This window comes from Garra rufa, chromosome 21 (assembly GCF_049309525.1).
Source record: "Garra rufa chromosome 21, GarRuf1.0, whole genome shotgun sequence".
NCBI classification, from domain to species: domain Eukaryota; kingdom Metazoa; phylum Chordata; class Actinopteri; order Cypriniformes; family Cyprinidae; genus Garra; species Garra rufa.
In genome coordinates, this window is record NC_133381.1 from 35975556 (window position 1) to 36002441 (window position 26886).

The 26886-nt window shown below is 40.4% G+C and overlaps 1 protein-coding gene across 1 annotated transcript in view; it reads left to right on the forward strand.

Annotated features, from left to right (window-relative positions):
* Positions 1-9997: 9997 nt before the first annotated feature.
* Positions 9998-26886, forward strand: part of tmem121aa (transmembrane protein 121Aa) — a 38178-nt gene continuing 21289 nt past the window's right edge. Inside the window, exon 1 of the mRNA XM_073827343.1 lies at positions 9998-10227. The gene's annotated coding sequence lies outside the window, so the exon portion shown is untranslated. The remainder of the gene's footprint in view (positions 10228-26886) is intronic.

Here is a 26886-nt window from a genome sequence, read left to right on the forward strand (position 1 = left end):
TCCTCTCGCAGTCCAAGTATAATGGTTCCTGATGTGAGATATTACTTTAGCCTAGACATTAGTTTTGGTGGAATGGTCACTAGCACAGTGAAAATATTTGGAGAAAACTATGAGTTGTTAGTTATTATGAGTGTGTTAATCTGTGCACACAAAAAGCTCCATGCAATTGTAAATCCTGTCATTCCAGACAGGACAGTCTCATTTCAAATGTCACTTTTGTAACATTCAGAGGATTTAGTCAAAGCCTCGGAAAGCTTTGGATATTACTTTGGATATTATCATTGGTTTGAATGACGTTAAACACCAAAGTGTGTTTAACCGCAATATATTTTATCTTATTATTAGGTTAAATGTTTCTGTACTGACTCCTGTCTTAAAAACAATAAAATAATGTTTTATTATAATTAAAATTAATATTTATATTAAATGTCAATTTTTCGAAATTGAAATATACATGTCATCTGAAAGTTATATAAATATTTGAAAATCTGAAATCTGAGGGTGCAAAAAAATTTAATATTGAAAAAATTACCTTTAAAGTTGTCCAAATTCAAGTTCTTAGCAATGCATATTACTAATCAAGAATTAAGTTTTGATATATTTATGTTAGGAAATGTACAAAATATATTCTAGGAACATGATCTTTACGTAATATCCTAATGATTTTTGACATAAAAGAAAAATCTTATGACTGGTTTTGTGGTCCAGGGTCACATATAGTCATGGGTTTGTGGTACCCCAAGCTTGATCATAGAAAATAGGCCCCATACGATTAAAACCATATACCAATACAAACATGACAACTGCATTGAAACAAACTCACTAAAAAGCACGCTGTAATTTAAAAGAGCTATTTAGTAGTTACGTTTGGTTAATGTACAGATTAACTGCCCACATTTTTGCTCAGATTTTGTATTAGTCTTTATAGCACAGTCTTTGAATTCATTGCCCAGATTATTCTTAAAAAAAAAAAAACGAAGACAGAAAGCATCTCAAATAGACACAAAGTAATCATTCATGTGACTTATTCTGTGCATTTCTGATAACCTGAGCACTTTTGAGAAATGTTTGAAATGTGTGGATAATAATACTGTACTCCATACACCAGCGATGCTATGCAATATGAATAAATTATGCACATTAGCAATATTTCTTTTTTTGTTTCACTGTTTACTGCTTATACCGTTACTGTCATGATTCTGGTCTGTGTTTCTGTGTCTGTTTGTGAGGACTTTTAGTTTGTAGTTTTTGTCTCCCTTTGTTGACTGCTTCCCTGCCTCTCTGCTCCCTTGTTTGTTTCCATGGACACTCATTTGACCACACCCTCTCCTTGTTAATTTCCATGGTTACCAATTAGTTCATTGCCCCTGCTCTGTGTATATATATAGTCCTTGTGTTTCCTGTGTAGTTTGTCGTTCGTTGATTGTGTAATGGTTGTTTCCTGCTCCTGGGTTCTTGTCTGTTTTCCTGTTCCGGTTTCTTTGGAGTTTATTGTTTCATCCTGGACTTCCAAATAAACTGCTGCATTTAGATCGTGCTTGCCTCATCGTATCTCCTGCACTGTTACAGAACGAACGAACCACATATGGATCTAGCAGTGAGTTTGCTGTGCTCCACTTTCCAGGATGGCCGCCCCATAGAGTGTTATGTGGATGAGTTTATCGCCTATAGCCACCTGGCTATGTGTGATGAGACGATGGTCAAGGAGTGCTTCTGGAGCGGACTCGACCCCGAAATCAGTCTCAACCTGCCGGATGAAGACCCCAGCTGGACTCTCGCACAGTATATAGACTTTGTCATGTTACACTGCAAATCTTCGTTTACTGTGGGTGAGGTCGAGTCTGCTCACAGGATGACTGCTTGCCATGCGCCACTGCACAAGACGGCTGCCAAGCCAGAGTCTGCACGCAAGATGGCCGCCGCCCCTAAGTCTCCGACCAAAATGGCCGCCGCCCCTAAGTCTCCGACCAAAATGGCCGCCATGCCCGAGTTTGTCGTTAACAAGATGGCTACAGCATCTGACTCTCATGTTCCCATGGCCTATCAGAGACTGATTTCCAGCTTGGAGGACCCACCATTGCTGTCAGCACGAACAGTCAGTCTCTCTCTATCAACATCAGCCAAGTCAACGCCAGCTAACTCCAAAACAGTCAAGCCTGAGCTCGCTCACATCACGTCAGCCAAGTCCCAGCTCATTCCTGTTGAGTCAAGTCACGTTCCTGCTGTCTTTCCTGAGTTAAGTCACGTTACAGCTGTCATTACTGAGTCAAATAATGTTCCAGCTGTCATTACTGAGTCAAATAATGTTCCAGCTGTCATTCCTGAGTCAAGTCACGTTACAGCTGTCATTACTGAGTCAAATAATGTTGCAACTGTCTTTCCTGAGTCAAGTCACGTTCCAGCTGTCATTCCTGAGTCAAATAATGTTCCAGCTGTCACTCCTGAGTCAAATAATGTTCCAGCTGTCATTACTGAGTCAAATAATGTCCCAGCTGTCATTCCTGAGTCAAGTCACGTTACAGCTGTCATTCCTGAGTCAAATAATGTTGCAGCTGTCTTTCCTGAGTCAAGTCACGTTCCAGCTGTCACTCCTGAGTCAAATAATGTTCCAGCTGTCACTCCTGAGTCAAATAATGTTCCAGCTGTCATTCCTGAGTCAAATAATGTTGCAGCTGTCATTCCTGAGTCAAGCCATGTCACAGCTGCCGTCCCTGTCAAGTCAAATCAAGTTACTGCTGTTGCTTCCGTTCAGTCAAGTCACATCTCAGCCGCTGCTCCTGTCATGCCAGGTCAAGTCACAGCTGTTCCTGTCATGCAGAGTCAAGTCACGGCTGTTCCTTCAGGGCCAAGTTACATCTCGCCCGAGCTTCCAGAGCCCAGTCACGTCTCGCCTCCACTCCCCAACCACGCAAGCCACGCAGAGCTGACACTCCTAAGCCTCTCCTCTCCCAGCCTGGTGGGCATCCCGTTGCCTGTCATGGCTATCGCCATTTTGAGTGTGTGGGCTGCACACTGTGCTCCTGAAGCCTCGCCAGCCAAGCAACCCGCTGCGCCCATGCCTCTCCTCGAGGCGGCGTTCATAGCGGGACTCCCTGCTCTGCCTGCTCCGCCAAGACTCCTTGCTCTGCCCGCTCCGCCAAGATTCCCTGCTCTGCCTGCACCGCCTAGTCTCCTTGCTCTGCCTACTCCGCCAAGATTCCCTGCTCTGCCTGCAACTCCTAGGCCCTCTGTCTGTCCTGTAACGGCCACGAAAGCCGTTCCTGAAGTTCCTGTCGGCCTAGTCACGGCTATGGAGGCCGCGTTCTCCCATAAACTCTCTGCTTCTTTCCTTTCTCTGTCTGCCTCCTCTGTCTCTGCTCTCCCCAGGACCCAGTCCATGACACGGCTTCCTGTTCCGCCCTGGAGGGGTTCTGCGCCTCCTGTTCCGCCCTGGAGGGCTTCTGTGCCTCCTGTTCCGCCCTGGTGGGCTCCTGCGCCTCCTGTTCCGCCCTGGTGGGCTCCTGCACCCTCTGCTCGGCCCTGGTGGGCTCCCGCTCCGTCTGCTCCGCCCTGGTGGGCTCCCGCTCCGTCTGCTCCGCCCGGGTGGGCTCCTGGTCCTTCTGCTCCGCCCTGGTGGGCTCCTGGTCCTTCTGCTCCGCCCTGGTGGGCTCCTGCACCCTCTGCTCCGCCCTGGTGGGCTCCTGCACCCTCTGCTCCGCCCTGGTGGGCTCCTGGTCCGTCTGCTCCGCCCCGGTGGGCTCCTGGTCCGTCTGCTCCGCCCCGGTGGGCTCCTGGTCCGTCTGCTCCGCCCAGGTGGGCTCCTGGTCTGTCTGCTCCGCCCCGGAGGGCTCCTAGACCTCCTGCTCCGCCCCGGAGGGTTGCTCCGCCTCCTGCTCCACCCTGGAGGTTCTTAAACTTCCTGCGTTGCCTTCGGCCCTGCTCTGGAGGACTGTTGCCCAATCGGTCCTGCCTCAGTCTCCTGGTCCCCCCCACCGCTCCCCTGGAGCGTCTGGAAGCCGCTCCTTTGAGGGGGGGCTATGTCATGATTCTGGTCTGTGTTTCTGTGTCTGTTTGTGAGGACTTTTAGTTTGTAGTTTTTGTCTCCCTTTGTTGACTGCTTCCCTGCCTCTCTGCTCCCTTGTTTGTTTCCATGGACACTCATTTGACCACACCCTCTCCTTGTTAATTTCCATGGTTACCAATTAGTTCATTGCCCCTGCTCTGTGTATATATATAGTCCTTGTGTTTCCTGTGTAGTTTGTCGTTCGTTGATTGTGTAATGGTTGTTTCCTGCTCCTGGGTTCTTGTCTGTTTTCCTGTTCCGGTTTCTTTGGAGTTTATTGTTTCATCCTGGACTTCCAAATAAACTGCTGCATTTAGATCGTGCTTGCCTCATCGTATCTCCTGCACTGTTACAGTTACTGTATTTACTGCTTCTTGGTGGTTGAAGTCATTTGGTGATTGAGAGCTTATCTTATGCTTAGAGTTATTTTTGTTTGATGCTGTCGATGTGGTTTATGTTACAGGATGAAGTCCATGAAGGTCTGCTAGTTTGAGCAGTATATTGTGTTACCTGTGTGCCTATTGATTTTTGTCAATGGAGAACAATGAATGTTTATTTGGCAGTGATTGTACTAAAATCATTACTTGTATATCTCTCTGCGGGGCCCCCGAGGCACATTGGGACCCCAGGTAATTGCTTGAATTTCTGTAGGAAGGCCAAAACTGGATATAGTTACAATATACCTAAGTATCTACCTAAAGTATCTTTATTTTTAGGAGTGTGGACAGAAACACAACTGAAATGTTCCCAGACCCAGAAATGTAGTAAGGACATCAGTAAAACAGTCCATGTGACATCAGTGGTTCAACCATTTTACGAAGCTACAAGAATACTTTTTGTGCACGAAAAAAAAAAAAAAACTGTTTTACCAATGTCCTTACTATGTTTCTGGGCCTGGACATTTCATTTACGTTGCTGTCTATGCAGGGTCAGAAAGCTCTCAGATTTCATCAAAAATATCTTAATTTGTGTTCCGAAGATTAATAAATGTCTTACAGGTTTGGAACAATCAATGACAGAATTTTCATTTTTGGGTGAACTATCCCTTTAAACAACAGGTAAACAACTTAAAATGAACATTATCAACACAATATTGACACTTTGCCAACAAAAACAGATCAAAATAAAACCAAAGTGGATTCAATTATTGCTTTTCCGAAAATTGTGATTAATGAATTAGCTAAGTGAATAATTCAATGGCTCAATAATAATGACAGTGAAATAATTCAGAACCACAAACTACTCACTACTCAACTATTCTTGCTATAGAATGATATGGTAGAAATACAGGTAGTACGACATTCAAAATTCAACCAGTCATTTATTTTGTACCTAAAAAAATCAATGTTGTTTGAAGGAATTATTTAAATGAATGATTCAGTGACTCATTGAAGAAGTAGTTCACTTTCAGAACAAAACTTTACAGATAATGTATTCACCCCCTTGTCATCCAAGATGTTCATGTTTTTCTTTCTTCAGTCATAAAGTAATTATCTTTTTTGAGGAAAACATTTCAGGATTTCTCTCCATATAATGGACTTCTATGGTGCCCCCAAGTTTGAACTTCCAAAATGCAGTTTAAATGCAGCTTCAAAGGGCTCTAAATTATCCCAGCTGAGGAGGGAGTGTCTTATCTAGCGAAACGATCGGTTATTTTCTAAAAACATTTACAATTTATATACTTTTTAATCTCTACACAGAGTACACACAGAGCTAGACAAGACAAGCATTTTATGGTTACAAAGTATATAAATTGTAATTTTTTTAAATAACCGATTGTTTTGCTAGATAAGACGCTTCTTTCCTCGGCTGTGATCGTTTAGAGCCATTTGAAGCTATATTTTTGGAAGTTCAAACTCGGGGGCACCATAGAAGTCCACTATATGGAGTGAAATCTTAAAATGTTTTCCTCAAAAAACATAATGACTGAAGAAAGAAAGACATGAACATCTTGGATGACAATGGGTGAGTAAACTATCTGTAAATTTTTGTTCTGAAAGTGAACTACTCCTTTAAGAGACAATTTTACATAGCACAGACTCCCAGTCTGTCTTTTATGGTGCTTTTGTCAATTTTCAATTAAGTTCCTAGAAAGAACCCAACATAAAATAAAGAGTAAATGATGACAGAATTACCATTCATTTTTAACACTCTTCTCTTCCTTTAAAATTTGCACAGAAAACACAAGACTGTAGAGCCCTCATGAGGCATACTACACAAATCTGAATACCTAGAAAGCAAACAAATAAACATTTTATAGCGAAGCCAAAAGAATAGCAAAGATTATACAATCCTTTTGTCTATTTGTGAATCTCATCTGAGATGCAGAGATGGCTAGACAGAGCTAGTCTTTGATATGGTAAAGAGTGCTGCATGTCCCTCAGCTCCGTGCATGAAAGAGAGCAAGCAGAAGGGCATCAGAGGGGACCTGAAGGGAGGAGAAATCATTTAGTGTTGTACTTTTGTAATTTGCCGGACATACGCACATAGGCCAGCACAAGCATACCAACTCACACTTCCTTCGCTTACAATCTCCTTGTCATATATTTTGATCCACACACACAGACAGGAAGGAAAAAAAGCGGAAAACATCAAAAGCCATCAGAGATTTGATCTATCTGTGAATGCACAGCATTCCAACAGAGCCTTTTAGCATTCTGCGAGTGAGTGCGAAAGAATTGCTCTCATGAACAGCAGCTTAAGGGCTATTACTTGTTCATTAGACAAAGAATAAACAAGAACCCAGCTATCTATATTTTTAAAAGAAAGATGTTGTAGCAAGTAAATCTGCATTCGGAAGTAAATCTGCATTTGATCTCTGCAAGCAGGTTTTCCGGAAAGGCTGTTTTCCTTCATTGCCTTTCAAATGCCTTTCGGCCTTGAGTTTCTCCGCAGGGCAAAAGAATATATCACTCTTCACAGCAAGAATGCACGAGAGGGAATACAAGTTTACACACTCCTGAAATGAATCACTCAGATGCTAAACTGGAAAAAACAGATTGAGAATGCGACAGAGTGAATCTAAATGATTTATGTTTTAACTTAGGTGTGATATGCACGCTTGTTGCTCATATGAACAATTTAATATATTCCAAGCAACAGTGAACCATTTAAATTCCTGTATCAATAGAGCCATTGTTTCACCCCGCAGCAACCAGAACTAACAAGGCCACCGATTTTAGTAGCAAATGAAGATGTTAACGCCCACATGAACTTCTCAACACGCTGCTAATTAGTTTGGCCAAGCTGTAGAGGACTAATGAGAGGTGGTGCGCGAGCCACACGGTGTCAGACTGCTACAGGGATAGCAAGCGAAGGGGAAGCCGAGCGTGTGAAATCGGAGTGATGTTTAATTAAAACTACATGTCCTAAATGCTGCCAGCCCAACAACAGTCCAACACTCTTCCAATAAACGTCTGTCCATCAGGACACCGCCTAATGAGGGAGTATGTGGTTAGGTGGTTCAATATTGAACTTGAGACAACTCTCTCTCTTTTGTTCTTGATTTTTCTTTGCTCTCTTTTCTTGGTTGGGAAGTGCTTTGTGCACTTTTCTTTTTGGCAGAATCTCAAAACAAATGCATTCTCTTCTATTATGCTATGCGGAGGCCTTCAAGTCGCATTGTTGAGTATTCTCTCTTACGGATGCTTCCACATATGCCCAATCCTGCATGCTTAGCGTTTACATTGTTGAGAAGGTTCATTAGAGCGGGTTTTGTTGCAAACGTGCTAGTGTCATGATCTCCATGTGGAGATTCTCTAGGAAAGCCTGAGAGTCTCTTTGTCTCTTGGGTTATTTCATTTCCCAGTCTTTCTTTTGTCCATGTGAGCCAAAACATGATACATTATTCATTTATTTCTTAACACAGATCCAATTAGTTGTGTTTGAAAAATTCAAAAGGAAAAGAGAATTGTGTGCAATGATACTTTATTGTTGATGATTATTTTATGTTCAGGTGATGTGTTGGGGAAATGCTATATTTAAGATGCAGGCAGAATCGAAGCCTTCAAAGTTGGCAGGTATCTGTATTGTCATGGCTGACAATGCTCTTTAAAAAATAATAATCTCACAATATGTTTAAACAAATGAAATCATCTTTTAGTGCAATTGCTGTCCTGCAGCTATGCATAATCTCTAGAGAAACCCAGAGTCAAAATACCCCAACTAATGACCATGAAGTTATGTTTCAGGCACACACTATAAAAAGTACAGTATGTGCGTCAGAAAATTGCACCAATTATGTATATATTTTGTTTTTTAAATATTTTGTGACCATAATTTAAACTGATTTTAAAAATCTTGCTGTGAAGCATATGAACATTCTGTGTGATTAATTATGGAATGAATGCAATTAACATGAAGCTGTTTTGAATTTACAGCCATTTTCTGCCTAAACACGCATTTCAATTCCAATCAAGATTTGTTATTTAATCCCATTTGCCATCTTCCCAGCATGCTCTAAGTCATAAATAATTGCACTTGTTTGATTGTTTGACCTTTTGCCAGTTTCATTTACTTGGTTGTTGATTTTGTTGTCACATTTAGTAGGTTTGTGATGTCAGGATGCATTTGCTCATCTTAAAATGAACAATAATCTGATTGTTAATTGTTGATAAAGTGTTAAGTGGCCTAATGGTTATAGAGTCAGACTTGTAACCCAAAGGTTGCGGGTTCAAGTCTCAAGTCCGGCGGGGTGGGGGAGTGAATAACTAGCACTCTCTTCCACCTTCAAAAACCTTGACAGAGGTGAGACCGTTGAGCAGGGCACCAGACCCGCAACTGCTCCACGGGCGCTGCAGCAATATGGCTGGCCACTGATCTGGGTGTGTGTTCATGGTGTGTGTGCACTTAAAATGCAGTTAAATGAAGAACACAAATTCCGAGTATGGTTGACCATACTTGACCACACGTCACATCCTTGCCTTGCCTTTCTAAGCAGATACAGTGGCATTTAGGCATCTTTACAGAAACTGTTTAATGCTGCTCAGAATGCTGCTCAGTGGTGGCACTAATGCATTTATACACCAAATACAACTGTATACTTTCATACTCTGTGCTGAGATGGGTCAGGGTAGGTATAATTTACTCTGTTTTTTATCCAGCATTGCGTCTTTTACCATGAATTTTGAACAGGCACAGAGCAGCCTTCTGTAAATTTACACTGCATAGGTGGCACAGAAGTGCTTCTGAAGTGGCATTTAGGCATCTTTACAGAAACTGTTTGCATTTACAAACCACTTAGAACTGTTTGCAGGCATAATTTAGTCTTTTTTTATCCAGTATTGCGTCTTTTAAACTGAATTTTGAATTGAATTTTGGCAAATTTATACGGCACAGGTGGCACAGAAGTGCTTCTGAAGTGGCGTTTAGGCATCTTTACAGAGTTTAATGCTGCTCAGAGGTGACATCAATACAATTACACCGCAACTGGGTGGGTCAGAGCAGGCATAACTTAGTCTGACTTTTATGCAGCATTGCGCCTTTAATTAAAATTTTGAACAAGCACAAAGCAGCTTAACTTGTTCGTGTGAAAATGACATTAGAGTTACTTTTAGTTATGCAAAATGCTATACTGATATTTAGTAGCCTACTATTTGTAAGCATGCTGTATAACTCATATATATTTTTTATATGATATGTTCAGTGACTCATTTAAATTATTTATTAAGTAGCCAATTTGAAGCTCCGTTCTAAACGTTTCATTTATTGATTATGAGGAGCTATAAATTATTATTTTTACAGGGCATGTAGCACACACACCACGATATTGGTGGGGGTTTCATTTAGCATTTGCATTGTCCACTAAAGGGGGACGGCAGTGGGCTGACGGTCTCCCAACATAAGCAAATTGCCAATAAATTATGTTCTCTGCTGGGAGGGTGAGGGAAGAGACTGAATCACTGATTCAAGAGAGGGAGAGAGAGAGAGGGTGAGCGAGAAAGAGAGAGAGAGGGAGAGAGTAACGTGGATCGGACTGACTAGCACCGGCCCGCACACGCGTGTCTATTTCCTTTCTCAGTGGTGTGGTGCACACGCGTTTCACTAGTTTTGACAAGGGATTGCTTTTCTTTTGGAGGCGACATCTCTTGTTTTCCATCAGCGCTTGCTTTATGCGGATTAAATCACTCTACAAACATCAATCTCGTCTCAGAGCGGATCAGCACCTTGGACAGCGGATGCCAGAGGTACAGTCTGCTGAACGGTCTGTTCGGATGAGGGAGGGTTTCCTGTCAAAATCATGAATTACCCGTTGTGCAATGAGCTGTGGCAAGCACATAAGGCGCGTTGTGCTTCCTAAATTAATATCAACTTAATTGAACTGACTGCATGAAGGACAATTAGTTAATGGCTGGCTGAGTACATGTGTGGATAAAAGAAAGTATTGTGATTTATGTCGGCGCTTCCAATGGGTTCGACTTTTTAGTGCAGTTTCTATCGCTAAAGTATCCGTTCATGAATGAATTCATAGGACAGCTAGCGCTTTTAGCTAACTAATGGGATTGTGAGATTGCAAAACTATCGGTTGAAGATTGTTAAATGAACGAGGAAAAGAAGAATTCGACGCTTTGACTGATGACAGCCTCTCTTGTTTAATAACGAAGAAGGTGTTTTTTTTAGAATATTTGAGTTGTTTCGGTTGTGAATCTTGTTAATATATGCTGTAAGCCCTAAAAAGTAATTGTGTTGGTTGTGATTGGTAACAGTGACTCGAATCATTTGAATCCAATTGACTAAAAGGATTCGTTCATTGACTCTTTCTGCAGGTTATATCGTTAAATGTGACCCTGAACCACAAAACCAGTCTTAAATAGAAGCACGAGTATATTTGTAGCAATAGCCAAAAATACATTGTATGGGTCAAAATTATCGACTTTTCTTTTATGCCGAAATCATTAGTATATTAAGTAAAGATCATGTTCCATAAAGATATTTTGTAAATTTCCTACCGTAATATATCAGAATTTCAAAGACGATTTTCTCAGTATTTAGGTTTTTTTGCACCCCTTTAGATTCCAGATTTTTAAATAGTTTTAGAAAAAAATATGTTTAGATTTTAAATAGCCCTAATATCCTAATAAACCCTACATCAATGGAAAGCTTAATTTATTCATGATGTTTAAACTTAATTAAAAAGAGAGAATCATTGAATCGTTCACTCGAAACAAGTTTTATTAAAATTTGCTTGTCTATAAATCTACTATAAGTCGTAATAAAGAGTGTTTAATCATGAGAATTGCAGCCATAAATGACATCAAAATATTTTTTTCGTCCTGAGAAAAAAAAAACAAATACAAATATCATTACAAACAATACAAACCATGATCTTTTAACCATTAAAATTGTTTCCTGTAGTGTATTTTGGGACATATTCCATTAAAATTGAGTGGTTTTAACCAATAGAAGGTGACAATTTCCATTAAAACCAGTACAATTTCCATTATAACCAGTAAAACCATTACAAATTCTGTAATGGTTTCTATTGTTTTTTTTTTTTTTGTTTGTTGTTTGTTTTTTTAATTTAGAATAAAGACAACACAGGCTAAATAATCTGTTGCTATAACACCATTGACGTTATATAACGACATCTCATGCTATTTTATTTTTATATGTCCATTAATCATTTCAGATTTTAATTATTCTAACACCTTCCTCCTCGTTGTAAACTAACCTGACTCATGTTGAACGGAACGAACGACACCCGTAGTTTAGCAGACAGTTGTTCACAAATGGAACGCCTTGTTCATTACGTCCGTTCACGAACAATATGTCACGTTCAGTGCCGCTCCGAGTCCGATTCGTTCAGTTGAAAGATCCATTCAAAAACGCGAATTGTTCCATGAGGGAAACCCACTGAATCGAGCAGCCATTCTCCACACACTACAGCTTTATTAAGGAAGCAGTATTTCTCTAAGTCTTTCAAACAATGGTCTTCACGTTCTGTTTCCAGTGACTGAATATCATTCTAGTACCTCGAAGGGTTTAGAGGTTTTTTTTTTTACAAACGACTCGTCCATCCGTTTCCACTTACAGTACTGGCTCAAAGCCCGCGGGCATTTTTCACGCGCGCTGCAGTGTGTTCTGAGGTAAGCCAAGAGGCGCCTCACGTGACACATAAACAACCTGAGGGATCCTCGAACCCTTTCACCTCATGCATTTTATCGGCAGCCTTGAACACAAGGTGGGTTTATTTTTTTAAAGTCGGTTTATTTATAGGCACTTACATTATCTACCTTTTTCTTCAACGTGGAAGTAAGCATATGGGTGAGACTTCCAGTTAATTCTAAGGGGAAATGGAAAAACAAGAAGAATAACAGCGTGTGCAGTAAGTGTGTTCAAATTTAAAGGAACACTCCGCTTTTTTTGGAAATAGGCTCATTCTCCAACGCCCCCTAGGTAATATGTTAAATTCAGGGCCGGCCCAAGCCTTCAGGGGGCCCTAAGCAGAATTTTATTTGGGGGCCCCTCTGTGCCACCAATATGACTAATTATTGTCAATCCTTTATTATTCGCACACTATAAATCTAACACACCCAATATTAATTTTATTTTTTGTAGCTGTGTTGCTTACATCATACCAATGTTTTTACCCTTGCTATGATCTTTAATTGTAACAGTAGCAAACCCACAGGAGTAGTCAGGTGTTAATTTGCACTTTAACATTCAAAGTCTTGCAGTACCAGTTGGCATACTTAATGTGGTGTACTGAAAAGTAGCAAAATAAACTAGACAATGCTCTTACTGTAAACACTTTAACCACTTTATTTTTTTGCAACATGTAAAAAGTGCAATACAATCAACTACAAATAAAATAAATAATCAAATATAAGGCTAACGTTAACCACTTTAATTACTTTTGGTCAGAAAATTTTGCAACATGTAAAAAAGTGCAATACATTCAATTACAAATAAAGTAAATAATATAATATAAAGCTAGTGTTTTTATACGAAAAGACAAACTAACTCAACTTTACATTCCACCTCAATATTCTACTTTCCTTAGAATTTGTGTTTCCTTGCTTTTCTGGTGGCAAAGTCATTTATGATATCATTATAAGATATCTGATGGGCAATCAGCCTCGTTTAGTTTATACTATTTTTTTTAACTTACTATTATCTTGCTGTTTTTTCTCTTCCTCTGATTTCTTCCATTTTCTTTTCTCTGCACCAGAAAGATATGTCCTTTTTGTGACATTATTAATTGTTTTACTGCAGTGACGCTGCTTCTTCAATGAATTTAAATTAACGTTACCTCAGTCAGGCATCATATGGCTGGCATACTCCAACTGTGCATGCATCCTGCAGCAGCCAGTTAAAATAATATTGCGTTGTTTTTTTAATTGAATAATGGATTTCATTACCAATATGATATCCATTGAAATATTATCTCTGGTTAAATTTTACGTTTTGAAATCCATTCAGCTGTTGGCGAACTTCCTGTTCTGGCGATTCCTGTTCTTCCTGTTCTCACTTTTAACACAGCTTAGCATAGGTCATTGAATCCTATGAGACCAATATAGCATCGCGTTCAAAAATGACCAACGAGTTTCGATATTTGTCGTTTGCTGCCGTAATATGGATGCAGCAGACGCAGTAATATCACGCAGCGCCTGAAGTTAGTTCCCAGCTAGGTAACTTCCAATGTGACTGGCATGATATTACTGCGCCTGCTTCGGCCATGTTACGGCAGCAAACTTCCTCGACTATTATACCGGAATGGGAGTGTAGTTCCTAATTAGCCTTTTTCACAAAAAACGGAAATTACGTCAGCGCAGGGTAAAGTCAGTTCCGCTACAGGTCTGCGCCTATTATATTAACATGCTCTTGTCTCAAATAATGCCTTTTACCTTTTCTGTTTTGTCTGTTTTCCAAGTTGTTAACAATTATATAACAATTGTTATATAATCAACAAAGAAACAGCATTTTACTTGTTTGTAATTTATATGGGCACTGGGACCACTGACTCGTCAATAAAATATGCGCAACATAGCGCCAGCTATTGTTTCTGTTCTCCATCTGTGGTATATTTAAGCGTATTTTCTCAATTTACTCAGTCACTTCCCTGGAACGACTACATCATGGTAAATTATGACAGCATTTGACAGCATTTATATCCAAATGCACAATTTCCCAAGAATAAATTAAACGATTCTGAGTCCGGATGATGCATAAACTCAGTACAACAACGTAATCCAGATCCAAAAGGAATAAAGCCATTAATCGGAGTCATCTCTTGTTTAGTATTATATTATTTTATTATGTATACCCCTGGGCACATTATACAACATACATTTACACTGTCAAATAAATAATGCAAAAGAGAGCAAGTAGAAAATACAATATTACTTTAATAATAATAATAACAATATTAATAATCGCGAAAAAAAATACATGAAGAGTCATAATGCGCAGCCAGCACCAAATAGACAGAACGGCAAAACTCAAAACTGTGCTGTATTATAAGTGCTAACATTCATAATTAGATAAAGATAGTATTTGTGATGACCAGAAGCTGACACAAAGTTTTTGAAGAAATGTTTTCTATTTTTAGAGTAAAACATCGGTATATATCATAGTATCATAGTATCTATTTTGTAAAAATAGACTTTGATTACCGAACTTACGCTTGTTAAGTACGGCTGCTGTCACCGGAAAAACTTTTACCCTGCAAGCGCCAATCCGGAAGCCAAGCCAGAAACACGGAAGTGTGAAAAAGGCTAATCTTATCAGCCTAGAAAATCACAGCTTTACATTTTCCACCGGTCTTATACACGATATAACTACAGAAGAGTCAAGTTTTAAATAGGACAAATATCGAAACTCGTTGGTAATTTTTTAACACAATGCTATTGGTCTCATAGGATTCAATGATCTATGCTAAGCTATGCTAAAAGTGATATCGCCAAAACAGGAGAACGGCTGAATGGATTTCTAAATGGTAAAAGTCAACTTATTAACTCAGGTGGAGTTGGAGAATGAGCCTATTTCCAAAAAAAGTGGAGTGTTCCTTTAAGATAATACATTAAAAAACATGGTAAGACACCAATTTGCAATATCAAGCAGCAAAACAAACTGTTTTGTACAGCTAAAAATAGCTGGACGCCAATGACCCATACAATTTACAAATGTCCACGCCAGTTCTTGGTTTTAAGGTGGATACCTTATTAGCTACCCTTGAACATTCTCCCTTAAAACAGATACAGATAATTGAACATACGATTGACATCATTTTAGGTCTCCTTTTTTTCCTGGTCTGTTGGTCAATGTTCGTTGATTAAACTTCATGTCACTTAATTTCCTTCCGACCACAGTTTTGGTATTAAGTGATAAAGTAAATATGTCATCTGGGTAATATTTGCTTTGCAGTGATTATGTATCTGTGCCTGTCAGATTTGACATTTCGTATAGTCAGTGAGCCCATACAAATTAGTGAGTTGCTTTAGTGATTGAGAGACATTTATGCAGGAAAGAAATAACTCTTGTAAAATGGCAAACCCAAATCAGTAACATTATTTCTAGCCCTGTCAATTTAAAATGCCATTCACAACCCATTATCTATTTGTAAAATTTTAGAGGCAAACTGGAAATTCAACAAGAACTACTAAAAGTGCAGAGTGGATTTTGTTGTTTTCCAGTTTCCAGAAAATTGGTTTCAGAACTGAGACAGGTGGTTGGAAGAGCGAGGTTCATTTTGAGAAAAGATTATGATTTGCAAAGATCAGCTGTTCACAATTAGCAAATAAGGTCAATTTTATGATGACTTTAAGTGACTTCTCCTATTGATCTAATTAAGGCACACAAAATTGCTGCAGGCAAAGCAGGCTCTTGTACTTTATCTCACTTCCTGTCCATAAAAACTGATCTGGGTTTTCAGAGTAGAAGGTCACACCCCTTCCATTATCCCCTCCATCTATTATGAGGACATTGGTCAGTATGACCGGTACATTCTTACCCTACTGCCAGCAGACCATGGAAATTCCACCTGCATCTCCCCCGGGGTTTCATAAGTGTGACATGACCGCCTCCATTTGCAGGCAGACAGGCTAACTGCCTCCCTGCCAGTCCAAACCCCCCGCTGGCTAATTACTGACACAATGTCAGCACGGACAGCTGGCAAGGCCATTTTGTGAAGTGAAGCATTTGACTGAGGTTGACTGGATGGAGGCCTTTCCTCTGAGTTTTGCATCTGTAGGAGGCCTGGATGCTCGCATCAAACAATGCAGCGGTACCCACGAGGCAGCATGCTGAATGCACGGCCCGTCAGCGCTGTGGAATGATGGTTAAGATGGCTTGTTCGTGCTCATTAGAGATAGTTGGATTGCTCTAGAGTGTGTTGTAATCTGCTGGAACTTTTAAGGGGTAGCTGTCATTCTAGACAGTTCTAGAGAATCTACGCGATTGCATATGCCACTAGTGAACTGTTAACTATATCAGAATCAGAACTGAGTTTATCTGCTGCATAAGCTTCTTTGTAGAAGGAAGGTGACTTGGTGAGTTGCTCCCAAGGCAACAGTAAACCCACACAATTCCAATAAACAGTTTATGTAGTACTGAAGTACAGGAGATGAATGTTTAATATTCTACAGTTATGTTCAGAATTTATTAGCAGAGTTCATGGCATATTAGTTATATAACGAAGAAAAATGAAACAAAAGCACGCTCATCAGTCTCAAATGGGTGCTTGACTAAAAAGCAACAAGTACAAAATAAAGTGTAAAGTCGGCAACACCAAAGCTCTAAAAATATCAAAAATATTTATTTTTAAAACAACTTTCGCATAGCGTATGTGACGTTTCGAGCATGCAGGCTCTTCATCAGACTATATATTAGTTATATAAAAACTAAAAAGCACATAAACCGTCTAAATAACACTAATTAGCAAATGCATAATGTGAAAGTACGTCGTAAGCTTTGATACAGATGATTGTGCTCTTAAAAATGAAGAGTTCACCCAAAAATGACAATTCATGCCGTTCCAAACCTGTAAGACAGAGGGTCTTACAGGTTTGGAACGGCATTAATTGTTCATCTTCAGAACACAAATTAAGATGTATTTGATGAAATCCAAGAGCTTTTTGACCCTGCTTAGACAGCAATGGAAATACCATGTTCAAGGTCCAGAAACGTAGTAAGGACATCTTTAAAATACCCAGTGTGACATCAGTGGTTCAACTGTAATGTTACGAAGCTACGAGATCCCTTTTTGTGCACAAAGAAAACAAAAATAATGACTTTATTTAACAATTTCTTCTTTTCAGTGTCAGGGGTAGAGCCAAAATAGCACTTCCCCTGAATGTGAATTCAACCAAGGGGGGCCTTTAAATCGCTCTGTGCCCAGGGCACTGTTGTGTCATAATCCGTCGCTGCTTGAGATGTAAAGGAAATGGCACAGCGGTGGAAATGTACATTATTGTCAAAGAATATTCCGGAATTCTGCAAATAATTCAAAAAGTGTGGAAATATTACTTTGTATTAAAGATACATAATATGCTACTAATGAAATTTGCCATTAAGCATTAAGCTTATATCTTTAGGTCATTCCAAATTCAAATGAACATTTGACAGTATTTTTCAGTATTTTTCTGTACTTTAACTGAAAGTCCAGGCAACTGGAACTTAGAAGATTCAAAAACTGATGGTTCACTAGGTAGTGCACATACACAAAATGCATCCATCCAGACTCACAGTCAATACAATATACTTTGAAGGACCTGCAAGCTCAATTGTCCGCAACTCTTTTGTGTAAGAGTGTGAAAAGTCTTTTTTAAGTGAGTTTACTTTCTAAAAAAGTCCACAGGGCCAAAAGTGCCCATAGCCGATAAAACAATGTTTATATGTAAAGTGGTTTGGGCTGAATTAATTGCAGAAGTGTAATACTTAGGGTTAGGGGTTTAGAAAGAACCCAAAACAGAATTTCTAAGAATATCAATACAGTGCTGCTTTGCGTGCACTGTAATCAATAGCATTAGTCTAAACCCCAAAAATGCACTCCACCTAATTTTAGCAGAGTAATTCATTGTCCCAACTGAACATTTGTTCCCATGACAACCTAGTCATCTATTAGTTCTCTGGCATTGTGACAGCACTACAGTAGCCAACATACTTTCGCGTGACAAACGTTGTAAAGCAAATAGAGTTCTTTCAGTGTGTGAGATGTCATTTTAGAGCTGAAAAGCTCATAGCGACTCTGCTCACACTTCGCTTTGTGTCGTGTGCCCTGTGAATGAATGTATTCTGCTGTGACAGATATATTAGTCAGGTATGGTCCTCTTCCCTGATGCTGGATGGCAGTTCATAACACTTTCTTCTTTAGAAATATCAGACAGTGAAATCATCTTGGGAGTCCATGTGGCCTGAAATACTCCTTCCATCTAGACTGACTTTGTTCTGCTATAAAAATTCAACATGACACTTTGTCTTGCTATACCGAGCACTATACCGAGTCCTCCTTTCAGAGTCACCTAAAATATAGCTATTATAGTTTTACACCTGAATGGAGCGTGGCTGTGTGGTGTTTTTGTTGATCTACCTGGACAGCAGAGTGCAGCCCTTCCATAACAGCAGCATAAGGGCAGAGACCGCCGAGTCTCAGAGCAGCAAGCGCTTAAGAGCGCGTGGGGCCTGAATTGAATCACCTTTCAGAGAGGGAGCAGGAAAGATAAAGTGAGTCAGAGAGAGACAGAAGCAGCAAAGATAACATCTATGTGCCACAATGTGTGATTGCACTGGTTACTGCCTCTTTTGTATCAAATTTGGAGCTCTAAGTCGCTCCATTTGTTGCCTCTCAGTGTAGCAAGCATAGAAATGGTGAAGCTTGTGTAGCCAAGAGTCTGTTTCTAAGCATGCTGAGATGCATTTAATTATTTTTTCCTAAATGTTGTAAATTGGTTGCAATGTTTGCATGCTAAATTTGGGATTCTAATAACTTTATTTACTCTAATACTTTACGGAAAAAAAAATATAGGGCAAACTTTTGATTATGATCCTCTATTAGAGTACAAATGTGACCCAGGAACACAAAACCAGTCATAAGGGTTACTTTTTTTTAATTGAGATTTATACATTATCTGAAAGCTGATTAAATAAGCATTCAGTTTCATTTATGGTTTGTTATGACAATATTTGGCAGAGATACAACTATTTAAAAAAAAATCTGAATAAGAAAATCGGGAATCAAAATTGAGAAATTCACCTTTAAAGTTATTCAAGTTCTTAGCAAGGCATATTACTAATCAAACATTTAGTTTTGATATATTTATGGTAGGAAACCTACAAAATGTCTTCATGGAACATGACCTTTACCTAATATCTTAATGATTTTTGGCATTAAAAAGAAAAATCGATAATTTTGACCAATACAATGTATTTGTCACGTTTCTGCTACTGTAAGAAGACAGAGATACCGAACAATAATAGTCTTTAATGAAACCAAAATCACAGGGAACACACACAGAGTATGTGTATAACACTGGATACAAGATACAGGAAGACACAGGGCTTAAGTAATCTGAACTAATGAGAAAATAAATGAGACATAGCTGGGATCAAATCAACACAAATGGAAACAGGAACAGGAAGAACCAAATATGGGCATGGGAAAACACAGGAGGGAAAACTAGATCAAAAAACACATGGAACACACAGGAATCTTAACAAAACACACAGAACAGACCATTGATGTGACAGCATTGTTGGCTTTTGCTACAAATATTCCCGTGATACTTATGACTGGTTTTGTGGTCCAGGGTCACAAATGATGCTTAAGGGGTACATCGGACACAAAATTCACTTTTACATGGTGTATATAAATGTGTCTTAGCAGTGTGTGGACGCAGTCACCCTACAGTGATAGAAATCCATTCACTGCTTTTTTATTAAATCCCCCCCAAAAAAACCTAAACAGCCTCAATTATCAAACCATTTTGATTTTCTAATCAGTTTGATGTCATATTGTTCAGGCCCCGCCTACGACTGCTGACGGGCTGTCACATATTAGCAAATTTCATCTTTTAGCCAGTTGTTAGCTGTCCACCATTTTCTTCAAGCTCGAGCGCACCATCAAATACACAAAAAAAAATGGAAAAGAGGGGTGGAATGCTTATTATCATTTAAAGAGACATGCACTGAAATGGGTGAACAGAGCTGTTTTTGGCAAGGTGAAAAGGGTGTTGTTTTCAGTGTTGGGCATGTTACTTTAAAAAAAGTAATTAGTTATAGTTACTTCTCACATATAGTAACTGAGTTACATCATTATAAAGCTTTCAATCATATAGTTCTCATGTCTGTGAAGCAGGTATTTTCTGAGATTCAGGTTGTTTTATTTACATGTCTGTGACCAGAGGTGATAGAGACTGAGACAGCAGAAAGCGCTCCCTGTTTATTGTCTTTATTTTACAAAAGCAGATTGTTTTGTTGTTATTATGACTATAAACGAATAAAAGTAGACCCTTTGCAGTTTCAAACAATACCTTATTCTTATCCGTATGATCAAAAACTACAGAGTGTTTTTACGTAACTAGTTACCAGGGAAAGATACTATTGTGTAATTTTTTATTGCGTAAATGTTCAAATATCTCTGAAACATTGTATGCTTATCTGCACTATTTTAATGTTGCTGTAGGACAATGTGATAGATACCTTCCAGGGACTAAATGTCAAGTTATTTGGGTCGCTTCAACCCACGGACATGAAAAACATCCCACGGCAACACTGTTAACCCGTTGGGAAGTGGTGCGGTCTGTTTTCTTTTTTCTTGACCACTGTGAAAGGACTAAAAATACTCTGTAATTTTTGATCATACGGATAAGAATAAGGTATCATTTGAAACTGCAAAGGGTCTACTTTGATTTGTTTATAGTCATAATAACAACTAAACAATATGTTTTTGTAAAATAAAGAAAATAAACAGGGAGTGCTCTCTGCCATCTCACTCTCTGTCACCTCTCATTATAGACATGTAAATAAAACAACCTGAATCTCAGCAAATACCTGCCTCACAGACATGAGAAATATATGATTGAAAGCTTGAAAAATCTCTACTTTTAGGATTTTTTTTAGTGAATAATAATTAAAATTTCTGACTGAAATAACAAGCCATATAACAAAACTGTTATATGGCTTCAGATGACAGTGTTTGAGTAACATGGATCATTTTTATGATACGTTTATTTTTTTTTATTTTTTTTATTTTTATTTATTTTTTGTAATTTTTAGAGCTTGACAGCACAGGTTCCTGATTCACTTACACTGAATGGAAAAGAGCAGCATCAACATTCTTTTAAACATCTCCTTTTGTGTTTTACTGAAAAATAAAGTCATACACATGTCACAACTTATTTGCTTATATTCGTTAGGCTTCTGATAATTAATTCTTAGTGTCATTCTGTACACATAACTGTGGTTTAATAAAATATGATGCACCTAAAGCAGTAATTCTGTATCCTTAGCCACCTGCTTAGGTAAATATCATGAACATAATTAAGACACTTTTTTATTAGACCCTTAGGCAAGAAATGAAAGCTCTAGCATTAAGTTGTCACAGTTCTGTCTGTTTGTCATTGGTTTTTCCCATTTGTCTTTCCCCTGTTGATCTGTCATTTGGTTTAGCCCTTCGTCAGTGTGATTCCCTGCACCTGTCCTTGTATAATTAGTCACCTGTGTTTAATGATTAGTCACCCTTTATAAGTTTGTCCTTCAGTTCAGTTGATGTCGGTCTTTATTTAATGTTACTGTTACATGTGTGTGGATTATCCTGCCTGTTCCTGTATGTTCCTTGAAGAAGATATTAAATATAGTGTTAATTGTTGATCTCGACTTCGTCTCGTTCATCCAGCACGTCTATACCGTAACAGAAAGACCGACCGTAACAGTTTACCCGGCACGTTTTCCCTGCGTTTATTTTTTCCCGTTTTTTACTCAGTGTTTGTTTTTTCGGTTTATCATGGACCCTACTGTTCTCCTGATCCTCCTGAGGCAGGGGGAACGCTCTCTTGAGGACCACACACGTGAGTTTCTCTTCCTGGCGAACCAGTCACACTTCCCGGATAGCAGCCTATGCGTCCACTACTACCTCGGACTGAATTCTACCACCAAGGCGCTGCTATCCGGGGAGGGTCCTCAAGAGAGCCTGCCGGATTTCATCGAGTGGGTGCTGGCGTCCTGCCAATCATCCTGCACTGTCGACATCGTCAAGGAGGACGTCAGCCCCACTCCAGACCCAGAACCCAGCCAACCATCACCCCGACACGCGGAGTTACAGCCCGAGCCCACCGCTGATGGAGAGCCAGAGCCGAGAGCGACAGAGCCAGAGCCTGACCCATCTGACCAGGTGCGAGAGCCGGCATCAACATCCGTGACGGTGGATTGCCACGTGGAGCAAGAGAGGGCGATAGAGAGCCCTGCCCACTGCACCACCGCTGAGGGTGAGATTGGACCTCAATCTGGGGATTTAATTGACTTTTTTTCTGTTCTGGACAATAATTCTGAGGATTTAATAGACTTTGATACCGATTTACCTACCTGTCATGTCCAACCTGTCTGGGAGAAATTCCCACCCACCCTCCCTCTGCTGCCAATGTCTCCGTCAGTTTGGCCACCGCTGTCCCCTGACAGCCCCTCAGCTCACCCTCAGCCCACCACCTGTGCAGTGGGCTCGCCGCGGGACTGCCAGCGTCCATCGGCGTCTCGGCTGGAGGATCCCTCAGCTCTGCCTCCAGCCTCCGAGTCCAGGACTCCGCCTCGGCCCTTCGACCCCGCGGTTCCACCACGGCTCTCGACGCCCTCCTCTACACCGTCGCCCGTCGATCCACCAGCTCCACCGGGCTCCATCGTCTTTTCGGCTCCGCCCTGGTCAGTCGTCACCCCATCGTCACCTCAGGACTCTGCTCCTCCGGCTGTGCCTCGTCGCGCCGTCCCACCGGCTCCTTGGGACTCCTCCTTCCTGCGGGCACAGCCTCCATCCTCTGTCGCTCCGGCTCCGCCGCGGATCTCCGGGACTCCGCCTCCGCCTCGGGCGCCAGAGCCTGTTCCACCTTGGCCCTCCGGATCCTCGGCGTCACCCCGGATCATCGGCTCTCCGTCTTCGCCTCGGGCTCCTTCTCCATCTGCTCCGCCTCTGTCGGTCGGCCCCATGGAGTCGGCACGCCTTCGTCCACCATGGTTCCTCCCTCCGTCGGCTCCACAGTGGGCCGTCATCATGGCTGTGGTCTGGGTCTGTTCCTCCTGCCTTACGCCCCACCCATGTCCTCCCTGGCTCCTCCCTCCGTCGTCGCCCCTCTGGACTGTACTGTCGGTCACCTGGACTTTTGTTTTGGTCCCCCTCCTGGGGTGGCGTCCTCCGCCGAAGCCGCCATGGACATTTTCCTTTTTTTTTTTCGCCCCTCTTTTCTGTTTTGTTTTTCTTTTTCTACGGCGCGAGGACGCGCCTATTCGGAGGGGGGCGTAATGTCACAGTTCTGTCTGTTTGTCATTGGTTTTTCCCATTTGTCTTTCCCCTGTTGATCTGTCATTTGGTTTAGCCCTTCGTCAGTGTGATTCCCTGCACCTGTCCTTGTATAATTAGTCACCTGTGTTTAATGATTAGTCACCCTTTATAAGTTTGTCCTTCAGTTCAGTTGATGTCGGTCTTTATTTAATGTTACTGTTACATGTGTGTGGATTATCCTGCCTGTTCCTGTATGTTCCTTGAAGAAGATATTAAATATAGTGTTAATTGTTGATCTCGACTTCGTCTCGTTCATCCAGCACGTCTATACCGTAACATAAGTTCTGCCAGGAAGACTTAATTGTCACGTCACTCAATTTTCATCTATCCAATCACATTCCAACACTTGTGGTATATAAGATCGGTACTTACTCATGTTTGAGTTCGCAGATGCTGACGCTTCAATTCACCACCATCCTCCCCACCTCCTCCAAATTGAATCCTTCCCTCCATCCTCCTCACCACCACCACCAGGAGGGTCCCTTACATACCTCACGGGGGTCGGCTGCGCCCCTGCCTTGATCTTCAGGCAGGATATGCAGAGTCCGGACCCTCAGATTGCGAGCTACGGACGGGGCATACGCCAAAGAACGTTATTGCTTGCTGGGTTGCTAATAAATGGATAATTGTCACAGTATTCATTCTCCTGAGTCTTTCTGGTAGAAATGTAAATGTGAGCCCGACTGCACTCGAAACCAAAGCTGAAGCGAAGTAAATGACAGAACGATTTTGGATTTTAACTATAGCGGCCTTAAAAGGTCACATGTACTTTCCTCAGTCACTGTGGGCCGTATCAGTTTCTACTCTTTCAGCTTTACACAATCCTAGTCCTCGTCTCTCTTTAACGTGTCTAAGCTGTTGTGCCACAAACACCTTGGGTTGCTCAAAGCTCCTGCTCTCATGTGAACAGAGTAGAGGAGGCACAAGAGTGGAAGAGAAGAGATACTCTCTTCTCCTTCTTAGCACAGCACTGGGGACAGTTGTGTCACGCTGAGATAAAGAATCTCATGGACGTGAGAAGACTCCCAATGCCCAGCCTGCCAAAGTTCTGCAGTTTAAAGCCTCCCTGTCATCTCCAACCAGAAAGACATAAATAGTAAGCGCAGAGCTTTCTGGGTCTCGCCTCATGCCTTTGCCTGATTCTGTGGCTCAGATTCCCTTGGGAATGACTGAGACAGTGGAACAATGCAGCTGAGAAATTAAAAGATAAATCCTGCCACTGAGACAGGGTCTGCATTCTAATATCTATTCTAATATCTCAGAATGAAGTTGTAAGGACGGCTCTCCACCGTATGTGATTTCGAGCTTGATTTACTATTCTGGCAAAGATACAGCTATTAAGGGAATAGTTCATCTAAAAATGAAAATCCCATCATCATTTACTCACCCTCATGTTGTATGTATGACTTTCTTTCTTTTGTGGAACACATTTTTATTAATCAGAATGTCGAGGCTTGTTTTTTTTTCTTTAATAAAAATGAATATTGAGCTCCAAGAAAAGAAAAGAAAAGAGACAAGAAAAGAAGAAAAGGCAAAAGGCTGTATATTTCAAGTCTTCTAAAATGTATTTAATGTACACTCTTAAAAATAAAGGTGCTTTAAAAGCGATGCTATAGTATAGAAGAACTATTTTTGGTTCCACAAAGAGCCATTCAATCTCTTTCTTACCTTTTTATAATCTGAAGAACCCTCTTTCGGCACACAGAACCTTTTTTGAAACAGAAAGGTTCTTCAGATGTTAAAGGTTCTTTAAGGAACCATTTAGACAAAAAAGGTTCTTCTATGGCATCGTGAGGCACCTTTAACTTTTAAGAGTGTAGTAGAAAAACATGCTGTCAAAATGATTAATCACAATTAATTGCATATATAAATAAGAATATATGCATACATGTAAATATTTCTTAAATAAATATACATAAATATACATAATTTAAATATACATATTAATTAGTGGTGGGCCGTTATCGGCGTTAACGTGCTGCGTTAACGTGAGACTCATATCGCGCGATAAAAAAAATATCGCCGTTAATCTATTCTCAAAGTTGGGTTGGGAGCTGGGTATAAACTACGCAAGATATGATGACTTTCACTTTGATATTTTAGCGCGGATGACGTATACCTAGTCGAATTGCACTGTAGGGGGCGAGAACGAGTCTTCAACTTCTGTGAAATTACCACATATGAGACGTGCAGACATGGATGCAGTTTTGAAGCCGCTTCAGGGCAGGTGCGTGCGTTGCTAGACCCTTTTTACTGGGGCACGTGCCCCAGTGAAAATCTGCTGTGCCTCAGTAAAATCTCAAGTTTGAGTTATAATTTACTTTGATAATCCCGAAATAAAGACATTAAACTATATGCAACAACTGAATTGACGCTTCTAAAAGCAACGCAGTTTATTGGAAGACTATGCACGCAGATAGGCTATCCATACCCGCGCGCCTGTGTATTTTACGGGAACGCGCACGTCGTACAGCATTTTGCGCAGAAGTACTTGGTTACACAAGTTTGTAGAGTTAATTGTGTTGTAAATGCAATTGTCAAGCAGTTTGTTATGCATTTTGGAAACAGGAGATGAGCGCCTGGTCTAATGCGCCACCTGGCTTGAGAAACCCGTTCAAAGACTTAGTTTTAGTCATTATTTGGGTAGCACACATATTCTGAATGCCTTCAAATTAGCCATTTTAATCTAGATTAATCTAGATTAATTTCAAGATTTAATCTAGATTAATCTAGATTAAAAAAATTAATCTATGCCCACCACTAATATTAATATATACAATGCACACACATATATTATGTGCACAGTAGGGCTGCCCTCTACTAATTACACATTTATTAATAAACCATTTAAATCATAATAATAAGCCTTTATTTTTCTACATAGACTAATAAGCTCTCAAGTGCACCCATAAAGCTTGCAACAGGCAGAAGACACACCGGCAGAAGTAATGATTATGAATGTGTCAGGGAAAAACAGCAAGGAGGATGCATTAACCTAATAATAATTTATTGATTAATGTGCTTTCTTTGTTTTCGGCTTAAGAGATGAAGTCGGCGATACTGACTTCTTATCTCTGCAGTAGTGAAAGCACCTGTATGCATGCTTCATACAGATTACATAATCTGAAAATATTTGTTTTCCATTTAAACTGGTTCTTTTGAAGGTAGCATTTCACTCTATATAGATTCATTTTCATGTCTGTGAGGCAAGTATACACAGAGGTTTTTTTGTTGTTGTTGACACGTGCAAGTTCACAGAGACTGAGATGGCAGAAAGCACATCCTGTTTGCTTTCATTATTTTACAAAAGCCAAAACCGAAAGCACAATATGGCTTAATCCCTTCATCAAGTCTGTTAAGGGGG